The following is a 20,843-nucleotide window of genomic DNA, read 5'->3' on the forward strand; positions in this document are numbered from 1 at the left end:
AAATGACAAATGCATTTGAGAGCCTTAAAAAGAGAGACTATCAGACTTAGAAGACAGAGCACAGGAAAGCATACAGTCAAACCAAAGAAAAGAAGAGGAAATTAGAAATCTAAAAAATATTGTTGGGAATCTACAGGATACTATTAAAAAAGCCAACATTCAGGTTCTAGGAGTTCCTGAAGGCATGGAGAGAGAGAAAGGCCTTTTTAGTGAGATACTAGCAGAAAACTTCCTGAATTTGGAGAAGGACAGAAACATCCTAGTACAGGAAGCTCATAGAACCCCTAGTAAACATGACCAAAAGAGATTCTCGACATGACCCGTTGTAATCAAACTCACTACAGTGAAACATAAACAAAAGATTCTAAAATGTGCAAGAGAGAAACATCAGATTACTCTCAGAGGATCTCCAATTAGACTCACAGCTGACTTCTCATCAGAAACCCTACAGGTTAGGAGGGAATGGCAAGATATAGCCCAGGTACTAAGAGAGAAAAATTGCCAGCCCAGAATATTATATCCTGCTAAGCTCTCATTTGTGAATGAAGGTGAAATAAACACCTTTCATAGCAAACAGACATTAAAAGAATTTGTCACCACTCATCCAGCCCTGCAAAAGATGCTTAAAGATGTGTTACACACAGAAACACAGAAACACGGCCATAAATATGAAAAAAGGTAAAGGAAGAAAATATCCCAGTAAAAGATCACAGGAATTTCAAAGCATGTATTAGAAATATCTTTGGGAAAATGGCAGGGCAAAGTTACTACTTATCAATAGTCACATTGAATGTTAATGGACTCAAATCTCCAGTTAAAAGACACAGACTGGCCAAATGGATTAAGGAAAAAAACCCATCTATTTCCAGCCTACAAGAAACACATCTTTCCAACAAAGATGCATACAGACTGAAAGTAAAAGGTTGGAAAAATGTATTCCATGCCAACAGTAACCAAAAAAATAGCAGGTGTAGCCATATTAATATCAGACAAAATAAACTTTAACACAAAAACTGTTAAGAGAGACAAAGAGGGGCACTATATACTGATTAAGGGAACAATTCAACAGGAAGACGTAACTGTTATAAATGTATATGCACCTAATTACAGGGCACCGGTTTATTTAAAAGATATGTTAAGGGACTTAAAAGGGAGACATGGACTCCAATACAATAGTATTGAGGGACTTCAATACTCCACTCTCAGAAATAGATCAACCCAACAGAAGATCAACAAGGAAACAGCAGATTCAATTGACACTACAGCCCAAATGGATCTAACAGATATCTACAGAACTTTCAATCCTACACTTAAAGAATTTAAATTCTTCTCAACAGTGCATGGAACCTACCCTAGGACTGACCACATACTAGCCCATAAAGCAAGTCTCTGCAAATTTAAAAGAATTAGAATCATACAATGCAGCTTCTCAAACCAAAGTGGAATGAAGCAACTCAGGAATCCCTAGAGCATATGCAAACACATGGAGACTGAACAACATGCTCCTGAATGAACACTGGGTCATAGAAGAAATCAAAAGAGAAATCAAAAACTTTCTGGAAGTAAATGAGGATAACAACAAAACATATCAAACTTATGGGATACAGCAAAAGCAGTGTTAAGAGGAAAGGTTATAGCAATAGGTGCCTACATCAAGAAATTGGAAAAACACCAAATAAATGAGCTTTCAATTCATCTCAAGGATCTAGAAAAACTGTAAAAAACCAGACCCAAATCTAGTAGAAGAGAAATAATTAAAATCAGAGAAGAAATCAACAGGATTGAATCCAAAAAAAAAATAACAAAAGATCAGCCAAACAGAGCTGGTTTTTTTGAAAAATAAATAAAATTGACACCCCATTGGCCCAACTAACTAAAAAAAGAAAAGACCCAAATCAATAAAATCAGAGATGAAAAAGGAAACATAACAACAGACACCAAAGAAATAAAAAGAGTCATCGGAAACTACTACAAGGACTTGTATGCCAGCAAACAGGGAAAACTGTCAGAAATGGATAGATTCCTGGACACATGGAACCTACCTAAATTGAACCAGGAAGACATAGAAAACATACAGACCCATAACTGAGATAGAAATAAAGGCCCTCCCAAGAAAGAAAAGCCCAGGACTGAATGGATTCGCTGCTGAATTCTACCAGACATTTAAAGAAGAACTGACTCCAATTTTTCTCAAACTATTCAGAACAATTGAAGAGGGAATCCTTCCAAATTCTTTCTATGAAGCCAGCATCACTTTAATTCCTAAGCTGGAAAAAGATGCAGCACTGAAAGAACATTCAGACCAATATCCCTGATGAACATAGATGAAAAAAACCTCAATAAAATTCTGGCTAACTGAATGCAACAACGCATCAGAAAGATCATCCACCCAGACCAAGTGGGATTTATCCCTGGTATGCAGGGATGGTACAATGTTCACAAATCAATCAATGTGATAAACCACATTAACAAACTGCAGAAGAAAAACCATATGATTATCTCAATAGATGCAGAGAAAGCATTCGATAAAATACAACACCATTTCATGATGAAAACTCTAAGCAAATTGGGTATAAAAGGAACATTCCTCAATACAATCAAAGCAATTTATGAAAAACCCATGGCCAGCATCCTATTGAATGGGGAAATGTTGGAAGCATTTGCACTGAGATCTTGTACCAGACAGGGATGCCCACTCTCACCACTGCTAGTCAACATAGTTCTGGAAGTTTTAGCCAGAGCCATCAGGCAAGAAAAAGAAATTAAAGGGATACAAATTGGGAAGGAAGAACTCAAACTATCCCTCTTTGCAGATGATATGATTCTTTATCTAGGGGATCCAAAGAACCCACTAAGAGACTATTGGAACTCATAGAAGAGTTTGCAAAGTAGCAGGATATAAAATCAATGCACAAAAATCAACAGCCTTTGTATACACAGACAATGCCATGGCTGAGAAAGAACTGCTAAGATCAATCCCATTCACAACAACTACAATAACAATCAAATACCTTGGAATAAACTTAACCAAGGATGTTAAAGATCTCTACGATGAGAATTACAAAATCTTAAAGAAAGAAATAGAAGAGGATAGCAAGAAATGGAAAAATCTTCCATGCTCATGGATTGGAAGAATCAATAGCATCAAAATGTCCATTCTCCCAAAAGCACTTTATACATTCAATGCGATAACAATCAAAATACCGAAGACATTCTTCTCAGATCTGGAAAAAATGATGCTGAAATTCATATGGAGGCACAGGAGACCTCGAATAGCTAAAGCAATTTTGTGTAACAAAAACAAAGCCGGAGGCATCACAATACCAGATTTCAGGACATACTACAGGGCAGTGGTAATCAAAACAGCATGGTACTGGTACAGAAACAGATGGATAGACCAATGGAACAGAATTGAAACACCAGAAATCTAAACATCTATAGCCAACTTATATTTGATCAAGGATCCAAAACCAATCCCTGGAGTAAAGACAGTCTATTCAATAAATGGTGCTGGGAAAATTGGATTTCCAAATGCAGAAGCTTGAAGGAAGGCACCTACTTTACACCTTACACAAAAATTCACTCAACATGGATTAAAGATCTAAATCTACAACCCAACACCAGCAAATTATTAGAGAGCATTGGAGAAACCCTGCAAGACATTGGCACCGGCAAAGACTTCTTGGAAAATACCCCAGAGGCACAGGCAGTCAAAGCCAAAATTAACACTTGGGATTGCATCAAATTGAGAAGTTTCTGTACTGCAAAAGAAATAGTCAGGAAAGTGAAGAGGCAACTGACAGAATGGGAAAAAATATTTGCAAACTATGCTACAGATAAAGGGTTGATAACCAGAATCTACAAAGAGATCAAGAATCTCCAAAAGAAAACCAACAACCCACTCAAGAGATGGGCCAAGGACCTCAATAGACATTTTTTCAAAAGAGGAAATCCAAATGGCCAACAGGCAAATGAAAAAATGTTCAGGATCACTAACCATCAGGGAAATGCAAATCAAAACCACAATGAGGTTTCACCTCACCCTGGTTAGAATGGTTCACATTCAGAAATCTACGAACAACAGATGCTGGCAAGGATGTGGGGAAACAGGGAACTAACCCACTGTTGGTGGGAATGCAAACTGGTAAAGCCACTATGGAAATCAGTCTGGAGATTCCTCAGAATCCTGAATATAACCCTACCATACAACCCAGCCATCCCACTCCTTGGAATTTACTCAAAGGAAATTAAATTGGCAAATAATAAAGATGTCTGCACCATAATGTTTATTGCAGATCACTTCACAATAGCTAAGACCTGGAATCAACACAAATGCCCATCAACAGTAGACTGGATAAAGAAATTATGGGACATGTACTCTATAGAATACTACACAGCAGTCAAAAACAATGAAATCTGCTCATTTGCAACAAAATGGAGGAATCTGGAAAACATCATGCTGAGTGAATTAAGCTAGTCCCAAAGGGACAAATATCATATGTTCTCCCTGAAAACAACTAACCAAGCACCTAAAAGGAAGCCTGTTGAAGTGAAATGGACACTTTGAGAAACAGTGACTTTATCACCCCTTAGTACTTTTTTGTTCTACTTAATACTTTGGTTGAACTCTTTAATTAACACACAATTATTCTTAGGTGTTTAACTGAAAAGTGGTCCTTGTTAAATATAAGAGTGCGAATAAGAAAGGGAGGAGATGTACAATTTGGGACATGCTCAATCAAACTTGCGCCAAATGGTAGAGTTAGAAACGTGCCAGGGGATTCCAATTCAATCCCATCAAGGTGGCATGTACCAATGCCATGTCACTAGTCAAAGTGATCAATTTCAGTTCAGAATTGATCATAATGATAGGATTAAGAGTCAAAGGGATCACATAAGCAAGACTAGTATCTGCTAATATTAACTGATAGAATTAAAAAGGAGAAAATGATCCAACATTAGAAGCGGGATACACAGCAGACTCATAGAATGGCAGATGTCCTAAACAGCACTCTAGCCTCAGAATCAGCCCTTAAGGCATTTGGATATGGCTGAAGAGCCCATGAGAGTATTTCAGGTGTGGAAAGCTAAGACACACTGGAAAAAATAAATAAATAAAAAATAAAAGCCTAAATAAAAGATCCCTGTGAGTGATATCTCAATGGATAGAACAGGCCTTCAAAGAAGGAGCTACCTTTCTCTGAAGGCAGGAGAGAACTTCCACTTTGACTATGACCTTGTCTAAATAAGATTGGAGTCGGTGAACTCAAAAGGCTTCCACAGCCTTGGCAACACATGACAAGAGCCTAGGGTGATTACTGATGCCATAAACAAGACTGTCAATAGTTGAATCAACAACAGGAGTCACTGTGCAATTACTCACCATGTAGGATTTCTGTACTTAATATGTTGTTCAATGTGAATTAATGCTATAACTAGTACTCAAACAGTACTTTACACTTTGTGTTTCTGTGTGGGTGCAAACTGTTGAAATCTTTACTTAATATATGCTAAATTGATCTTCTGTATATAAAGATAATTGAAAATGAATCTTGATGTGAATGGAATGGGAGAAGGAGCCAGAGATGGGAGGGTTGCAGGTGGTGGGGGGAAGCCATTGTAATCCAAAAGCTGTACTTTGGAAATTTATATTTATTAAATAAAAGTTAAAGAGGAAAAGAATACAGTGGGCAGAAGCATAGCCCAGGTACCAAGTATATAACAGATTAGATTTTACAGACCTCCATTTCTAGAGATGCTGATAGTGGAGTGATGTAATGGGCATGTGGCAGGAAGCAATGCAAATAGTGACTCTCAGATTGGAGAGGTTATCCCTCCACTCCAGGCTGTACCCTTAAGACCCTTGTCTTTCTAATCCACTCACAACTCTCTTTTGAATGCTGGTCCAGGACTTCTATTACCACCAAGTTTTGAAAACTAATGGGTGAGGTAACGTGATATCAAGCACATCTTGTTCACTCTGGTCAGTATGACCCATAACTGCTTGAACCATGCAACTAGGATCTTTACTTTTTAATGACTCTTGTCTCTGCTCTGAGCCTTAAGGTGTTATCTCAGAGAGCTTTAAGTTGTATTCTGTTAGAAAAGATTCCTATTTATTGAGCTCCCTTCTTCAAATGCCATAAAAACTTCTCACTTCCAAAGGAAATGGGACTGTCCCCCAGTACCCAAACTTCCATGTTCCCAGAAACTGTTTATTGTATAAGTTCTGTAACCTTGAATGAGTAGCACTGGGAAGGCTATACAGTGCAGGAAATGAGAAACTTCATTTAAAGAAGATACACCAGAAACCCCATAAATGCAATTGCAACACAGTGTAAGTCAGAGTGCACACATTTCACAGTGAAGACATTTCACTAGTATTGTTGCTATACTCATCTTAAAGATGAGTAAACAGTGACAGAGGTGCAACCTACATTCAGCTCATATACAATTCAGCTCAAATGGTCTGAATACCCATCTCCATCCCACGGCCATCTTGTATGAGACTAGTTGTCTACAGAAATTTTAGAACCCCTTTCTGTGTACCTGGAGACCCACTGGTCTTCTGTCAGACACATCATCTTCTCTTTTTTAAAAAGATTTATTTTTATTTATTTGACAGGCAGAGTTACAGAAAGGTGTAGAGACAGAGAGAGAGGTCTTCCATCCGCTGGTTCACTCCCCAGATGGCTGTGCCAATCCGAAGCCAGGAGCCAGGAGTTTTTCTGGGTCTCCCACATGGGTGCAGGGGCCCAAGGACTTGGGCTATCTTCTACTGTTTTCCCAGGCCACAGCAGAGAGCTGGATCAGAAGAGGAGCAGCCGGGATTAGAACCGGCACCCATATGGGATGCTGGCACTTCAGCCCAGGACGCTAACCCACTGAGCCACAGTGCTAGCCCCTCATCTTCTGACAAAAAAAAAAAAAATCCTTGAAAATCCAACATTATTCATTCCTTCTATGACTTTGGAACTGAGGATCTACCACTGGTATCCCTTCCTGAACCAGCCAAGGTCTATAGGGTGTATCTGAAAGAGAGATTATAATGCCTCCAATCTACAACTGCACCTATGCCATCAAGAGACAGGAACCTGCCCTGCTCTCCAAAGTTCCCTTTACCCCCACACTAACATTCACAGACTTAGAAACCAATCACACAGTCCTTGAGCAATATGAGGACAGCTTCAGGAGCAGAAATTCTCTAAAGATGGTGGGAGTGGTTGCAATGGCATATGCTGAGAAGGAAAACAAAGGAGACTTTCCATGATCTTTCCCTGTTGACATCATGGGCTGATGAAGCTACTTTCCCTGTAAAACAGTGCGCAGCTCCATTAGAAAGAAATTTGCTGGAAAATCAACCTCTTAGGATACAGTGAGGATACATAAAACTTGTCTAACCACATGAAGTGCTCGCATAATATTCCAATTCCTCATTAATTCCTGGCTTGGCAAATACATTTGAAAGAAACATACTATAACTTGGCCGGCACCATGGCTCACATGGCTAATCCCCCACCTGCGGCGCCAGCACCCCGGGTTCTAGTCCCAGTCGGGGTGCTGGATTCTGTCCCGGTTGCTCCTCTTCCAGTCCAGCTCCCTGCTGTTGCCCAGGAGTGCAGTGGAGGATGGCCCAGGTCCTTGGGCCCTGCACCTGCATGGGAGACCAGGAGGAAGTACCTGGCTCCTGGCTTTGGATCAGCACAGCGTGCCAGCCATGGCAGCCACTTGGGGTTTGAACCAACAGAAAAAGGAAGACCCTTCTCTCTGTCTCTCTCTTTCTCCCACTCTCTCACTGTCTAACTCTGTCTGTCAAAAAAAAAAAAAAAAAGAAAAGAAAAGAAAAGAAAAGAAACATACTGTAAGTCGAGAAATTAAAATGTGGAAAGAATTTTTGGAAATTTTCATTATATATATTAATATTTTTTAAATTCTCATAATTAAATTGTGGTTCTAAAACCTCAAATACTTCTACAGATACTTAGAATAAACCACCAAGGACTCTCTTTAACTTTGGTGTTTAAAGAAGAAAATAATATCCTGAATAAATCATTTTTAATCCTTTAAAATGATGCTTGATCTTACCTATTAAAATAATTTGTGGACCATCAATGGATCATATTTTACAGTAAAATAGTAATAATTTGGTGCATTAATATGGCTGGAAAACAGGGTGAATGCCTTGTAAAATCTTTGTGGATATTTAAAACTGCACTATCTAGAAATTCTTTACCCAAAACATCCTGAAATTCATCTATCCATCACATCCAGTTATCTGTATATTTTTAACAAAGCTATATTTTTAATAAAACTGCACTTAAGTAGTAGTTTCTGACACAAATTAGGCAAGAGACAAATATTAGGGTGTCACGGAGCTCCTGCTTTTACTCCTCCCACGGCCATCTTGTATGAAACTAGTCTAATGAGAATTGCCATGAAATTATAGACAAACTCTTGAGGATTTGAGTGATGGTCTCATGGGCCATTGACTGTTGGCCCACAGCTACTGGTCATTTTTTCTATGTATAGTGTATGAATTGTGCCATGCAAATGCCTGTATCAGCACTTATCTGGTAATTGCCTTTCAGTGACTTCATTCTGCAAATTGAAGGACCTCAGTCTTGAACTTCAATCTTACATAACTTCACCTCAGACCCAGAATAAAATTATTACTTAGTTCCCAGCATCATACAATGCAAACAGAAAATGAAGTTGTAGGCATCAAACAAGAATAGTATCATGAAATAGTGAATTCCCTTGTCCTTTCTAAAAATTATTGCTCCCCATAGTGGTAGCCACACACTTCTGACAGCAGGAGTTGCTGATTTTAGAATTATGCTGGAAAATTCTGTGGGGATTCCTGAGAAGAAAGTGGGAAGGCAGCATGCAACACTCAATTGTTGTTGATTGATCTTTTACAATTCATTTTCTCTCACTGATTTTAAATACACCTTTGTTTTTATTTGACAGGTAGAGTTATAGACAGTAAGAGACAGACAGAAAGGTCTTCCTTGTGCTGGTTCACTTCCCAAATGGCCGCTGTCGCCAGTACTGCATTGATCCAAAGCCAGGAGCCAGGTGCATCTTCCTGATCTCTCATGGGGGTGCAGGGGCCCATGCACTTGGGCCATCCTCCACTGCCTTCCCTGGCCACAGCACAGAGCTGGACTGGAAGAGGAGTAACCAGGACTAGAACCCGGTGCCCATATGGGATGCCAGTGCCACAGGTGGAGGATTAACCAAGTGAGCCATGGCGCCAAACCCTAAATACACCTCTGACCAGCATTTATAATTTCAAGCACTTAGAAATAGGAGCTCTAACACTTGATTTTACTGAATCAATAATGAAAAATATAGTCCCTAAGATATAGAGAGTGAGGATCACAGACTGAAACTAATTCAGGATCCTACAAGGACTAAATTTGAGGTCAAGCTTGAGCTACTTATCACTAATAGAAGCAACCAGTGTTATCTGATCAAGTTTTACTAGATGGGAATGGTATCCCATATTTGTGCCAGTTTGTGTCCCAGTCTCTCCACTCCTGATCCAGCTCCCTGCTATTGAACCTGGGAAAATAGCAGCAAAAGATGGCCCAAGTGTGTGGGCCTCTGCCCACACCACAGTGCCAGCCCTAAGAAGTCTTAAAAACCTAAAGAAAGAAAATGTATAATATATCAATTATAGTTGTATATAGGTATAAATTTCTGAAAAGTACATAATTTCATCCTTTTAGTCATCTAAAACTTATTTGTAAATTATATAATTAAAAAAAAGATAAAAAGACATTGATTCTTATGTCTCTTCAGCATAAGACATCAACTTTTCCAGGTTCTAGATGCACTTATTCACAGAGTTTCATAGAAGTAATCAGTAATGTGTCTCAAATAACAGTCTTACCCAGGGAATCCCCCTAAATTTAAACAGGGTGCTCAATACCATTTTAGAAAAGTTCCAAAATATGTATCAGAAGAAAAAAATTATTTATTTGGTACATCTCATTTTAACTATAGTATTACCTAAATTTCCAATAGTCAGATGTACTCAAAAATTCCCACAGGTGGGAGAGATGGCCTAACATAGCAAGTAATTATTAAAATAAAAATTTTAAGCTACAACTTAACCAGGGAAAATAACACTCCACAGGTCCCAAACTAAAATAATTAAGATGACATAATAAAAGGAAACTCAGTGTCTTCATGCATTAAAATGTATTACATTAAACTTAATAAACAAAAAGGTGATTATTCCAGCTGTTTCCCACTTGGCAGCCCAATTTTACCTGTTGAATCTGGAAAAAAGTAAATGGCATCCATCTCATGGTAGATTACTAAAATCTTAATGCTATAGGCCATCGATTATGTTCACCATACTTTATATCTAATATTAACATATCTCATGCCTCTTAGTAGATAAATGACCTATCTTAACTATTACAAAAGTGGCAAATGTGTTTTTGCTCAAAGTTTTTCCAACAGCTCCTCAGTCTAGTTTGCCTTCACTTTGGAAAGACACTTTTTCTAGGGTATACATGAGCATCTCATTGACTTGGCCATCAAACATAATTTTTGCAAAGAATTTAACTGTACCAGCTTTTATCAGGAGCACAAGAATACATCACATTGATGACTTCCTCCCTTCATGAGACTATTTGACACACTTGTGACACTTGTGAAGAACATACAATGCTAATACCTTTTAGTCCTTCCTGGGTTTTGGTGCAATGCATGCCTCATTTAAAAAATTAATTGTCATGGATGCTACAAATCAGTCCAGCTTATATGGCCCCCCCTTCCAATGAAAAGTCAAATTGAATTCTGTAGGCACTATCCTTAGTGCTCTCAGTGACTTCTTCACTCGTGGAGATCATATGCCTTCTAAATTCTCTGGATCATTTGTGATATCCACTGCTTCTCAAGGGCTGTGATGCAAGGAATAACCTCTCTTGGAACCTTGCTATGTGCCAGTAAAATTAAATTAGATTTCTATTAATTGTGCTAGACTGGAAAAGCAGTCACCTACACACCTTGAGCCTGTGATTCTCCAAACCTTGTTATCTAGTAGGACTTTGGCCATGGATATAGAACAGTAAAACATGAGAATGGTTACTAAGGCCTCCTTAATAGATGATGGACCCAAACTTGGCATACTCCATTTGGCAAAGGGGATGGCTTCCAATGTCTGCTGTCTATGTCCAGATGCCAGGGTACAGCAGGAGGTCACTATTCTAACAATAATAAAGAAAAACCATTTAAGTTCAGCTGGACACCATTCTGCCGACTGTTGATTTCATTACTATTAATCTGGATGCCTTCACTGGTGACAATCCAGAGACCCAAAGTAGTCACAGCATTATCTGCTAACAAAAGCTTAAACCAAGAATTATGGATTAATATCTGCTATAACACAATTCCTCAGAACCCATCTAGTCCAAACCTTGAGAGTTGGAAGCTGTTATACTTGGCCCACCCATATATAGGACGTTAATTGTGCCAGATGGGCTCTATATCCTTGTACTGCAAGGAAGATGTCATAGATATTGATGCTCCAAACTTATCCAGCTCCCTGCTAATGTGTCTGGGAAAGCAGCAAAGGCTTGCCCAGATGCTTGGGCCCCTGAACCCATGTGATATCTGGAAGAAGCTCCTATCTTACAAGATCAGCCTGGTCTAGCCCCAGTCATTGCAGCCATTTTGGAGGAGAACAAACCAGAAGGAAAATCAGTCTCTCCCTTTCTCACTCTAACACTGCCTTTCAAATATATAAATAAATCTTTTAAAATGTAATCATTTCAATCTATTCCTCAGTGCTCAATCATGATGACTTTTACTATCTTAAGGACATTTTCATTTCTTTTTTAAAGATTTGTTTATTTGAAAGGCAGAGAGGAGGACAGTGTGCTGCAGTATGCAAAGCTGCCATCTGTTATACTGGCATCCTATATAGGCACCAGTTCAAGTCACACTTGTTCCACTTCTGATTTAGCTTCATGCTAATGGCCTGATAGAGTGGAAGATGGCCCAAGTACTTGGGCTCCTGCCACCCCCATGGGTGACTCAAAAGACACTCCTGGTTTCAACCTGGCCCTTCACCTGCCATTGGAGAAATCAGGAGTGTGAAACAGATGATAGAAGATCTCTCTATGTCTCTCTCTCTCTCTCTGTAACTGTGACTTTCAAATAAAGAAGTAAATAACTTTTAAAATGATTTTAGAAAGGGCAGAGAAACACACAGAAAGTGGGTGAAGAGAGAGAGGAAGAGAGGTCTTGCATATGTTGGTTCACTCTCTAAATGTCTGCAACAGCTATGGCTGGACCAGCCTATCAGGTCCCCTAAGTAGTAGATCTTGCACTTAGGTGAAAGGAACTGAAGAATTTGAGCCATTACCCCATGCTTCTCAGAGATATTAAGCAGGAAACTAGTTTGGAAGTGAAACACTGAAAACATAGATTAGCACTGCAATATAGAATGTAGGCATCACATGCAATGACCAACAAATTAGAAAACCTGGAAGAAATCAAGACACATGCTAGGTAAAAAAATTGAGCCATGAAGACATATAGAAAACCTAAACAAACCAAAAACCAAAACAGATATTGAATCAGTAACAAAAACCCTCCAAAGAAAAGCCCAAGACCAGAAAGCTTCACTGCTAAATTCTACCAGACTTTTAAAAATAGAACTAATTGGCCAGCGCCGTGGCTCAATAGGCTAATCCTCTGCCTTGTGGCACTGGCACACTGGGTTCTAGTCCCAGTTGGGGCGCCGGATTCTGTCCCAGGTGCCCCTCTTCCAGGCCAGCTCTCTTCTATGGCCCAGGAGTGTAGTGGAGGATGGCCCATGTGCTTGGGCCCTGCACCCCATGGGAAACCAGAAGAGGCACCTGGCTCCTGGCTTTGGATCAGCACAATGCGCTGGCTTCAGCGTGCCAGCCACGGCGGCCATTTGAGGGTGAACCAATGGCAAAGGAAGACCTTTCTGTCTGTCTCTCTCTCACTGTCCAGGCTACCTGTCCAAAAAAAAAAAAAAGACTAATTCCAATTCTTCTTAAGCTATTCAAAGCAATTGAAAGAGAAGAGTATTCCCAAACTCCTTCTGCTTGGCCAGTGTCACCTTATTTTCTAAACCAGAAAATGATACAATAAAGAGAATTAAAGAACAATATCTCTGATACCCACAGATCCCAAAATTCTCAACAAAATACTAGCTAATAAAATCCAACAACAGATCATAAAGATAATTTACCTGGACCAAGTGGAATGTACCTATGGTATGCAGGGATAGTTCAACATATGCAAATCAATAAATGTGATATGTGACACTAGCAAACTAAAGAATAAAAACCACATGATGATCAATAGATGAAGAGAAAGTATTTGATCAAAAACAGCCTTTCATTATAAAAACCTTAAGCAAGTTGGGAATAGAAGGAACATTCCTTATCACAATCAAGGCAATATATGACAAATCTTCAACCAACATCATATTGAATGGGAAATCGTGGAAGCATTTCCACTAAGATCTGAAACCAAAGTTGCTCTCCCTCACTACTGCTGTTCAATACACTACTGACAGTTTTAGCCATGGCAATAATGCAAGAAAAAGAAATCAAAGGAAAACAAATTAGAAAGGAGAAAGTCCAATAATTTGTTTGCAGATGACATGATCCTAAATATTGGGAAACCAAAAGACTCCACCAAGAGATTATTGAAACTCACAAGAAAGTTTGGCAAAGTTGTAAAATATGAAATCAACACACAAAAATCAATAACCATTATATACACAAAAATGCCATGGCTGAAAAATAACTTATCAGATCAGTGCCATTCTCGAAAACCATAAAATTTTTTATTACCTTGGAATAAATTTAGTCAAGGGTGTGAAAGATCTCTATAAGAAAAATTACAAAACATTAAAGAAAAAAAAGAAAACACAAAAAAAGGAAAAATCTTTGATGTTCATAAATTGGAAGAACAAATATCATCAAAATTCCCATTCTACCAATAGAAATTATTTTTAACTTTACTTTTACAATCATTTATTTATTCAAGAAGAAGTTATAGACAGAGAGACGGAGAGACAAAAAGCGATGCCTTCTAACTGTTGGTTAATTCTCCAAATAGCTGTAATGGCTGGTGCTGGGCTGATCTGAACCCAGGAGCTAGGAGCTTCCTCCTCATCTCCTATGTGGATACAGGAGCCCAAGCACTTGGGCCATCTTCCACTGCCTTCCTAAGCCATGAGCAGAGAACTGGATCAGAGGACCAGCTGGGACCCAAACTGGCATCCATATGAGATGCCAATGCCACAGACAGAGGCTCAAACTATTATTCCACAGTGCTAGCCCCTCAAAAGCAATTTACAGATTCAACATGATCTCAATCAAAAAACCAACAACATTCAGAAGGAAGACCTTTCTCTCTGTCTCTCTCTGTCTATAACTCTGTCAAAATAAAAAAAATAAAATAAAAAATTTAAAAAATAAAAGAACATACAACATCACCTGATGGTTCAGGAGCATGACAAGTAGGGCCCTGTGGTGGCCTATTACTGAACAGTTGCTCAAGAATTGATCTGAGGGGTGTTTCTTGTCAGCCATTGTTTGATCATTATGTATTTCACCAAGGGGGTCATTTATATGCCATGCAAACTAGAATGAAGATTCATAATAAAACTCATGAGTGTCATAAAATTTTTATCAAAATTAACAGGTCAGTTAGGAGCTCTTAATAAATAGTTGGGGGGCTGGCACTGTGGTGCAGCAGGTTAAAGCCCTGGCCTACAGTGCTGACACACCATATGTGCTCCAGTTCAAGTCCCAGCTGCTCCACTTCTGACTCAGCTCCCTGTTCTGACCTGGGAAAGAAGTAGAAAGATGGCCCAAGTCCTTAGGCCCCTGCACACATGTGGGAGACCTGGAAGAATTTCCTGGCTCCTGGCTTCAGATCAGCAAGGCTCTGGCCATTGTGGCCATTTGGGGAGTGAACTAGCGCATGGCAGAGGCCAACTCTCTTTCTGTTAGACCGAACTTGGATGGAACTCAATTATCCCAATGAGAGACTTCAATGATGCAAAAGCAAAGAGGTTCATTGTTCTAGCTTGATCTAGGGTCCACTCCTCCAATCATCACAGTGGTCATCTGATGAGGACCCATCCCATATACTTTGTGGGGTTTATATAGAGTTTTCAGAGACATTCTACATATTATAGCACCATTCAGCAAATCATCTCATTCTGCAGGAATTTAAAGAACATCTCTTAAAATTGATTAGTAAATCCAGTGGTGGGAATAGACCTAGTAAAGGTGGTTAGATGGCTTTGGGGGTGATGCTTTTTAAAATGATTGGCTAAAGTGTAGGGTCCAAACTGCTAGGGTGTATGTTCCAAACTACAGGGTTTTGGGATGTTATCAATCGCCGTAATGGCCTAAAAAGACACCTGGAAAAGATTCAGATTCCTTTTGAAGCATTCATCAGTAGCCTCAACCAGTTTTTATTGTCCATTTAATGGCTCCAATAATTTATGGGTACATAGGGCTGATGTTGGCAAGATCCTAAAAACACCCTTTGAACCCTGCTTCAGCAAATGAAAATACAGAAAATATATATTGGAAATAAGCTTTATTAATTTACATACATGAAGAGAAGTTTTTAAAAGGCATTCTATTTGGACACATCATATTACTTTGCTGTAAAATTCTAAATCTAATGAAAGAGTCCAGAATTGTCTAGATTAGAGATTATCTTTTTGTTTTCCTTAAGGCTTATAAAACAAATACAAATGTCCTAAAGTGCTAGATTAACCTGAAAAAATTATGTTCAAAACACAATTTTTATTCATTAGAGTTTAACATTGACAGAAGGGAAAGTCATTCAGTAAAGAGGTAGAAATGCTTTCAGACTTAATATTAAGAATGTTGGTTTCCCAAGTGCTTTTTCTTATCCATTCAGCTTAAGGTGAATTGGTATTTGCGCATCAGCAGTCTGACTGCATGTCTTAGGGAATGAAAAGTAGAGGTCTGTAGAGGTGCCTGAAGAGTTGGTGCTTTTAAGTTAAGATTCTTCTCAGCTGCTGAGGAGTACGTTCCATCGAGTGCATAACTATGAATGATTCAGAAGATTTATAAGACTTAAGATACTCAGTTGTTAAGTTTATGAATTTTGTGGGAAATTATGGACTTACTGTGTCACCTGAGTTTGCTGTGTTAAAAAAAATGAATACAAAGATTCTTTTTAAAGAAAACTTAAAAAAAGTATAGGCTTGTATTGAACAAGATGTATCTAAACTTCATAAAATGCTGTTATTTTAATACAAAACATACATAAGCATATGTTTTAAACATAAATAATTTATTATGAAAGCTTGTGTTTCTACTCAAATACACTTGTGAAAAGAAATTACAATTTATCCCCAAATAATCTAGAATTTCCTAACAGTATCTAACTTAAATAATGAAGGAAAACATCCTAAAACATCTTTTGTTTGTGTGAACTTAATTACAGTACCTTAAATTAGCATTCTCCATCCCAAAGGCTATTAAAAGTTTTGAAAGGGAGATAAACTCCATGAGGTTGGTAGATTTTCTGTTCTAAATTCTTCATGTACTTGGGGCTGGTGATGCAGTGCAGAGGTTAATCCTCTGCCTGTGGTGCCAGCATCTAGTATGAGTACCGGTTCTAGTCCTGGCTGCCCCTCTTCCAGTTCAGTTCTCTGCTATGGCCTGGGAAAGCAGTGGAAGATGGCCCAAGTGCTTGGGCCCCTGCACCTGCATGGGAGACCAGGAAGAAGCAGCTGGCTCCTGGCTGCAGATTGATGCAGCTCTGGCCATTGCAGCCATCTGGGGAGTGAACCAATGGAAGGAGGACCTTTCTCTCTGTCTCTCACTCTCCCTCTGTCTGTAATTCTACCTCTCAAATAAATAAATAAAATCTTAAAAAATATATTCTTTAAATATTCATATTAATTACAACCTCTTATTTTAGAAAAATGAGGGTTAATGGTTAATGACTTCTGCTAGTCTGTGATTATTACAAAGTAAAACTTCTAGTCAAGGTATGAATTTGTAAATTCCTTATTGGCAATCAAATTATTATAACAAGAATTGTCATACTGAGTTAATAGTCTTTAAATAAATACAAATTAGGAGAATATTTAGCAACTTAAAAACACCTGGCGGCTGCCACCATGGCTCACTAGGATAATCCTCTTCCTTGTGGAGCTGGCACACCGGGTTAAAAAAAAATGTAAAGGAGCAAGGGGTCCAAACCCTGTGTGGCAGGCTGGCAGTCCCCTTCTCACTCTGCATCTGAGTTTCTGGTTAGAGATGGAGACAAAGGCAACTCCAGATGCTGCAGTGGTACACAAACAGCCTCAATCACAGACACGCCTTGTGTGTGTGCAACAGAAGGAGAGCACAGAGCACTATGTAAGGGAGGAATACAATGAACAAAAAGGAAAGGATGTGAATGGACATAGCCAAGAATTTCCCCACTCTGCTGATCATGATCTCAAGGATGTCCAGGCCAGAATTCCATTTCACTTTGGAAAACCCACTCCATAAAGTTTTCTCCACCTAGGTGTATTCTTCTGTGAGGAATCTGTCCTCCTGTGAGAGAGGGCACCACCACAAATTGAAAACCAGTCAAAAAGCAGAGTGATGGCTTTAATTCTCAGAGGTGAATGGACAACCACATCTATGAATTCTGCATTAAAAAATAAGCTTCCTTCTGCTCTAGGAATCTGATGTCGGTTTGGGCTAAAATGAGAAACACAGAGACCAGCTGGGTCTGTTAGGTGAGAAGAAAGGAAGCTTGATTTCCAGTTGTTACTTGTAGCTTGTTACTTTTGAGAGGATTTCATTTTCCACTTCTACTTGAAGAAATGGAAAGGTAGAATCAGTGCCAGCCTAACACCCAGCAGCTTTAGCCACTGATGACATCACAGCTTGCTACCCAAAAGTGGCAGCCAAAATAAACTCAACAAATGAGAACCAAAATAAAACAGAAGAGTCTACCATAATACCAACAGTTGTTCAGCAGATATTACCCAGATCTTGACACACGATCATCAGAAGGATAAAGGGTGGGGCTGGCTTTGTGGCACAGTGGATTAAACCACCACCAAATAAAATGCTGGGATCCAATATGTGTGTCCATCCTTTAAAAAAGATTTATTTATTTGAAAGTCAGAGTTTTGGGGGCCAGTGCTGTGGCACAGCTGGTTGAGACACTAGCCTGCATCCCATATGGTCCCTGGTTCAGGTCTTGGCTGCTCCACTTCCAATCCAGCTGCCTGCTAATGTGCTTGGGAAAGTGGCACAGTATGGCCCAAGTCCTTGGTCCCCTATATCTACGTGGGAGATCCAGAAGAAGCTACTGGCTCCTGGTTTCAGATCAGCTCAGATCTGGCCACTGTGGCCATTTGGGGAGTGAACCAGCAGACTGAAGACCTCTCTATCTGTCTCTATCTCTATCAGTAACTCTGTCAAATAAATAAAATAAATCTTAAAAAAAAATGTCAGAGTTATGGAGAGGAGGGAGAGTCAGATGGGATGGCATTGTGGACTACCAGGTAAAGCTGCTGCCTGCAGTGCTGGCATCTGGTATAGGCACCAGTTCATGTCCTGGCTGCTCCACTTCTGATCCAGCTCTCTTCTAATGGCCCTGGAAAAGTAGAAGATAGCCCAATACCTGGGTCCTTGACACCCAAGTGGGAGACCTGGATGAAGCTCTTGGTGCCTGGCTTGGGCCTGGCCCAGTCTTCGCCATTGCAGCCATCCAGGAAGTAGACCAGCAGATGGAAAATCTCTTTCTCATTCTCTCCCTTTCTCTATCTCTGCCTTGTAAATAAATAAATAAATGCTAAAAAAGAGAGAGATCTTCCATCTGAGATGGCTGCTATGGCCAGGGCTGAAGCACACAGAAAGCAGGAGCCAGGCACTTCATCTGGGTCTCCCACATGGGTTACAATGGCCCCAACACTTGAGTCATCTGCTGCTGCTTTTCTCAAACCATCAGCAGGGAGCTAGGTTAGAAGTGGAGCAACTGGGACATGAACGGCTGTTCATCTGGGAAGCTGGCATTGCAGATCGTGGCTTTCCCCATTGTGCCACAATGCCAGCCCCATGAGTGCCAGTTTGAGTCACAGCTGTTCCACTTCTGATCCAGCTCCCTGTAATGCAACTAGGGAAGCAGAAACAGATGGCACAAGTACTTGGGTCCTTGCACCAATGTGGGACACTGGGTTGGACTTCCAGGCTGGGCCAGCATTATTCATTGCAGTCTCTTGAGTGAACCAGCAGATGCAAGATCCCCATCCTTCTGTCTCTGCCTCTTCCTCTGTAACTCTGCTTTAAAATAAAATTTTTAAATCTTAATAAAATAGAGAGGGTGAGAGAGTAGCCACATTAAAGTAACAGAGCAAAGCTATAGTTGTGCTGTCCCTCAGCAGCCTTCTGCCTTAAGTGGGAAGTCTCCAGCTTACAGACACTGACATAAAAGACACATTCACAACACATTCCAAAACAAGAGATGAGAGGTTTACAAGGCATATTGACTTTATGATGACTTTCATTCATTAGGTACACTGGGTTTAGCTATATGCCTTTTGTGCAGCCAAGTTAACCCAGGGTCTAATTCAAAGAGACATAATGAGGAAGATGTGCTGCCAGGGGAGAGAGCTGCAATGTCCCATTGCTCTTGTAGTATCATAAAGAGAAGGAAAAGGGCTACTCATGTCCATGGTTATAAGGAGGACAGAAGCACAAACATTTGAGAAGGGAGGAGCAAATTTCAAATATAGTTATTTTCAGAAAATAAAAGGAAGTAAATTTCAGAATATAATGTGGGGTAGAAACACACCATCAGCTCATCAGTTCTCACAGGGATCCAGGAAAACTGCCCTGCCTACCCACAGACCAAATGTTTCAAAACACATTTTTTGATTAAATTCAAAAGATTACAGGACTCAGCACTCTGGGCGTTCAAATGCCAAATTAAGTTTTAGTTTCCACTACGGGCAGATGTAGCCAATCACTCAGATCATGAGAAAAACTTTTCCATAAGAAGGAACATGAAATATGCAGTCACACAGAATAACTGTGCTTAGTACACCCAGAAAACCTGTTAGGTCTTGGGGCCAGCACAGTGGTGTAGCATGTAAAAATTTATTTATTTACTTAAAAGGCAGAGTTACAGAGAGGCAGGGCACAGAGAGAAGTCTTTCATGCACTGATTCACTCCCCAAATGGCTGCAATGGCCAGAGCTGGATCTATCTGAAGCCAGGAGCCAGAAGCTTCTGTCAGGTCTCCCATGCGGTGCAGAACCCAAGAACTTGGGCCATCTTCCACTGCTTTCCCAGGCCACGGCAGGAAGCTGGATCTCAAACAAGCATCCATATGGGATGCCAGCACTGTAGGTGGCAGTCTCACCTGCCATGCCACAGTGCCAGCCCTCAAAATAAACCTGTTTTAAAAAACATTTTAACTGAGGGATGGGAGAGTTTGTTTATCCAAAGCAAGGATAGCATAAGATAACTACTACACAGAAGAAGCTCCTGGCTCCTGGCTTTGGATCGGCACAGTTCCGACCACTGTAGCCAATTGGGGAGTCAGCCAGCAGATGAAGACTTCTCTCTCTCTGCCTCTCCTCTCTGTAACTCTGACTTTCAAGTAAAATAAATAAATCTTTAAAAAAAATAAGATAACTACTAGTACTCATTAACTTAAAAAATATTGAAATTTAATGAAACTCAAAATATAACCAAAATCATCATCTACTACACATTATAATCTTTATTTTGAGAGTTATATTAGAAAAAATGTAACCCCTCCCCCTCTTTGAAACA

At 39.7% G+C, this 20,843-nt stretch overlaps 1 protein-coding gene across 7 annotated transcripts in view; it reads right to left on the bottom strand.

Annotated features, from left to right (window-relative positions):
* Positions 1 to 20,843, bottom strand: part of LOC138850456 (uncharacterized) — a 157,369-nt gene that overhangs the window by 18,703 nt on the left and 117,823 nt on the right. The gene's annotated exons all lie outside the window — the stretch shown is intronic.

The sequence above is a fragment of the Oryctolagus cuniculus genome, chromosome 7, assembly GCF_051225735.1.
Source record: "Oryctolagus cuniculus isolate XC-2025 breed Fujian yellow rabbit chromosome 7, ASM5122573v1, whole genome shotgun sequence".
NCBI classification, from domain to species: Eukaryota; Metazoa; Chordata; class Mammalia; order Lagomorpha; family Leporidae; genus Oryctolagus; species Oryctolagus cuniculus.